General features: G+C 37.5%; 1 pseudogene; it reads right to left on the bottom strand.

Annotated features, from left to right (window-relative positions):
• Positions 1-1773: 1773 nt before the first annotated feature.
• On the bottom strand, positions 1774-3821 carry LOC121259091 (annotated as a pseudogene).
• Between the last annotated feature and the right edge of the window lie 1089 nt (positions 3822-4910).

Raw genomic sequence — 4910 nt, 5'->3', positions numbered from 1 at the left:
GGGGTTTATAACCTACCGATGTAATGCTCTGATTATTGAAGATGAGATCTGAGATTTTGATATTGCAAACAATTTTTGAATAAGAATGTTTTTCTGAAAGTTTCACTCTGATAGATTTTGTAACATGTTTAAATTTTGCATTCTGAAAGTAAATATTTCTGCATTTAGATATTAAACATTTTTTTTTGCATTCTGAATTTTGAAAATGCTTATGTTTACATACTAGTATATATTCTCTGCTTACTGAATTGTTGATAACTCACCCTTATCTCCATAATGTTTTTCAAATAATTTTGATACCTCAGCTAGAAGTCAAGAATAGGAAGCATTAGCATAGTTTGATGATCATAGATAAATAAGTGCTAGAGGGTACAAGTTTTTATTTGAGAGTCTTATTTAGTAGGTTGATGATTTTATATTATTTAGTATTTAGAGTTATTGATATTTTTTAATCTTTATGGAGTTTTTAAATTATTTCGTTGAATTATTTATTTGGTGTTCTGGTGGAGGAATTTATAAATTTGGTTTGAATAAATGGATTTTTATTTTGATGGAGAATTTAAAGTATATAAGTATGTTATAGGAGATGGTTTTAGATTACAAAAGCTAACTCTTCAGACCTTCTGGAACAGGGCATTACAGTATGTCGTATCGATGCAAAAACTTCATAATTGAATGAGGCAGGCCCCGAGCTCACAGCCAAAGCCAAGCTATAGATGGCAACCTCCTCCTCCAGAATTCCTAAATCTAAATGTAGATGGTACAATATTTTTTGATCATCATAAGGCAGGGGTGTGTATCATTCTTTGAGACACCAAAAGGGACACATTATTATGGCTGCAAGCAAGTTGGAAGCTGAGGCCCAAGATCCTGCAACTATAGAACTACAAGCCATGTTCTGAGGCTACAACTATGTGCAAATATGGGGATTGCTAATCTGATTCTTGAAAGTGATTGTTTGATGATGGTCAATGAGATCCAAAATGTTAATAATTCACACTGCCCACAAAGAGTCTTAGTTCAAGAAACAACGAGACTTATGCAACATTTCAAAGATTGCAAAGTTCAACATGTTAATCGACTAGAGAATGAAGTAGCACATAAGCTTGCCCGTTATGTTTGGAGTGTTGAAAACATTAAGATGTGGTGGGATATTGTTCTTGTTGATGTGTCCCAGGCCATATGGCTGGACAAAAACACTTTGTAATGTTTTCTCTAATAATATGAAGCTTTCGCATTAAAAAAAAAAAAAAGGGACTCGCAATTTGGCTTTTTCTTCATAGATTGTACCATTGTAATGAACCCACTTGAGAAGTAGATGAAGAACACAGATTGATATTGAATATTACAACAGATGAAATAAAGGAAACGAAATTTAGAAAAAAGGATAGCTACAGTTTGGGATGTTCGAGGCTCCCAATTCCTCCCAAATCAAATAACAACTGCTTCAAAGATAATTTTCCAGATCCTCGACAAGGACCCCATTTCCTGTACATATATTAGAAGATGAGGATCAATTCTGCAATAACCAACTAAGGCCAATGGCCAATTCTAACTAACATTAACTAAGCCCATGGGCCACTAAACAACTTAAACAACTCAATTAAAGTAAAAGATAACAACTAAGTTGGAGGCCCAACAAGCTAAGCCTAATCGTAGTTGGGTTCATAACAACCATGTATACCTAAGACAATAAGCGGTACAAAAGGGACACAAAGACAACAAGCCTATAGCTTGACAAATCAAGATGCGCATGGTTCACAGTTCAGACGGTCAACGACCGTCGTCTAGACTAGTAGTTATAAAAGGTTCACCAGAGCTAACTAATGGTGTGGGTACATGATACAAAGGAACAGGCATATTCAAAGGAATATTTGGCATTGCAAAAATTAAGAACATGAATTGCTTGCCTTATTGACGGCCTAAGACTTCGATCAGGATGAGCACACCACATTCCGACAATCATTAAACACTCTACCTCCTTCTCCTCGAAATCCATATGCAATCTCTCATCAATCGCCATATGAAGCCTTCCACTTCCATAAAGATTCCAAACCCACTCTACCAATCCCATTGCAGGATCCTTTTCTGGAGGGTCAGTTGACTTCCGTCCGGTAGCAATTTCTAATGTAACCACACCATAACTGTATACATCTGACTCTTTACTAGCCCTTCCAGTGGCTATGTATTCTGGAGCCATATAGCCTAACGTTCCAGCCAATCCAGTTGTCTGAGGACCTAGCTCGTGGTCCATGAGCCGAGCCAATCCAAAGTCTCCAAGCTTCACATTAAAACTAGAATCAAGCATGACATTGCTCGATTTGATGTCTCGGTGAACGACACATTTCTCCCATTCTTCGTGGAGATAAAGCAGCGCAGATGCCAACCCAGAAGCTATCTTGTATCTCACTGCCCAAGTTAAAGGACTCCTCTTGCCAAACAAGTGCATATCAAGGCTACCATTTGGCATAAACTCGTAAACAAGCAGGAACTCACCTTTTTCATGGCACCATCCTATGAGTTGAACCAGATTCCTGTGTCTAATCCTGCTAATAATTTTCACCTCAGTTATTTATTGATTTCTTCCCTGTTTAGACCCCCTTGAGATTTTCTTCACAGCAACTGGTATATCCAAATCAATTAAGTACCCCTTGTAGACGGCTCCAAACCCTCCTTGTCCCAATTTCTTGTCATCTGAAAAATTGTTGGTGGCTAAATCAAGATATCGGTGAGAAAATCTCCTCGGTCCTGCTCCTCTCTCAAGGTCTTCATTAATTGATGTGAAGTTCACAGTCTCATTTGTTTCATCTTCCTTTTCCTTTACCTTCCAAGCCCACAATATTACACATGTTACAATTGCTACAGCTATCAGAACACCAGCTGAAACTGCTAGACCAACCACTAAACTCTTCTTCTTTTCCTTCTTCCCCCCTCTTTCGTTTCTTTCCAAACTTGAACTAAATTCCCATGACAGAATTTTATTGCGCTCTGTAAATTTACCTGTACCAGCTGAAAATCCAACTATGACCCACTCTGGAAGAACCTGCATGAGATCAATTTCAAAAGAAAGGCTCGTATTCTCTTGAGCATTAGAGGTTGTTTGATATTTCCAAGAGACGCTCAAGTTCTTCGTAGAAGCATCGTAAGTGACCCATACATCAGCGGTATCTCCACTGTGTGAGCTGGCATTCCAAGAAGTGTATTTTGTGGAAGCAATTGAGTTGTTATTAATACCCACATGCTCAAATGGAGGATCCCATTCTTGGTTCGCGTACGAGTCGAATTCGACAAGAACAATTTGGTTCTGAGATGAATCGCTGGTTGTTGTGTTGAATAGGCCTAAAAATCCACCAGCTGAGTTTAGAGGGACTTCGAACCCGACAGGAGCCAAAAAGAAGGCTAAACCATGGCCATATTTATCAGGACCTAGGGTGTCGATAACGAAGGAGAAATGTGTGCTAAAGTTTGTGAGTTTTCCTGTATCAGAATCCCAGAGAGGCACCCTCTCAGAATAGATGGCTCGACCGACTCGGCATAGATAATCATATCTTTTGATCAACTCAATGACTCCAACAGAAGGTTCTGCATCTCCCAAGTATAGTATGTCGTCAGCATTGGGTTCAAAACGAGTTATTTGGAAATAAACTGTGTGAGCGGTGGGAAGAAGTAGAAGGAAGATGAAGAGACGAAACATGGCTTTTTGTCCTAAGAAAGTAGTAATCTACGGCTTGGAAAGTAGAGAGAGAGAGAGAGAGAGAGAGAGAGAGAGAGAGCAGTTGGATAACTTGGCGTCGAAATAGAACCTGAAGTTTCAGTTTATAAAATTATGGCTTTACTAGATACAAGCGAGTTCGTATACCATATCGCGTACCAATAATTTTTTTTATTTAAAAAAAAATGAAAAAAAAATTTTTTAAGAGAAGAAGAAAATCTCCTATATCATAAAAATTATTTTCATCTTTAATTCATATCGTTTCGTTAAACATATGTATTATATTTCAATATTGGTGCACGAATTAGTGCACAAACTTGCTTGCAATAAGATTTTTCCATAAAATTATGTCTTCAGGATGCCGAGTTTTAGCCGCTGGATAAATATTATGTCTTAATTAAGAAACAGAGACTTTATTAAGGATGATTGCACAAATAACAGAGGAGGATTCCTAGCCGAGAATCATATCCATAATTTATGTAATTCCTGATTGTCTGTAATTGCTGTATATTTAGTATCATATTGTCTGTATAATGCTTAAAATAGAACTATAGACTTAGTATATAATTCCTATGAAGAATCAATGAAAGTGTGGGAAAATTTCTTATTGAAAATACTAGCAGTGCTACTTCTCTATAGACTTTTACGCATATTCCAATTCCATACACTGAGACTTTTACTCAGATTCCTCGATCGCCGGCATACAATTGGCGGCAACAGAAATTAAGTGATAACCTTAATTAAATATTGGAATTATCAAGATCCTGAATTTCCGAATAACCTAATTATTTGACAGAAAATGAACCTGAATTTCCGAATACCAAGCTTAGTTAAATAAGTGTGGATAGTAAGGAATTTTGGACGCTTCTACGGAGTAAGATGTGGGTGTAAATATTAGTCAAAGTCAATGTGCTAATAGAGAGCCTCCACTTTAAAGTTCAGCCAGTGATAGCAATCCTCCAAATAAGGTCTTCCACTTTTTCTAGAAGTCTTTTGGCGTACGTGGTGGAATCTATCCAAATCAATGTGGAAATAATTAGAATTTTGTCGCAGGCTAGTACTACAAAACTTCCATTGGAGTGAAAATCCAAGAAGAATCCAAGGCTGCATAGTTTGAAGGAAGCTGTTGTGCAAGCCCCGCTTCTTGACCAAACTATTTTCTCCTCTCCTGTAATCATGACAGAATGTGATGCATCGC

Source organism: Juglans microcarpa x Juglans regia, chromosome 4D (assembly GCF_004785595.1).
Source record: "Juglans microcarpa x Juglans regia isolate MS1-56 chromosome 4D, Jm3101_v1.0, whole genome shotgun sequence".
In the NCBI taxonomy this organism is placed as follows: Eukaryota; Viridiplantae; Streptophyta; class Magnoliopsida; order Fagales; family Juglandaceae; genus Juglans; species Juglans microcarpa x Juglans regia.
The sequence above is the reverse complement of the archived record's forward strand: the minus strand, read 5'-3'. Positions and strand labels throughout refer to the sequence as shown.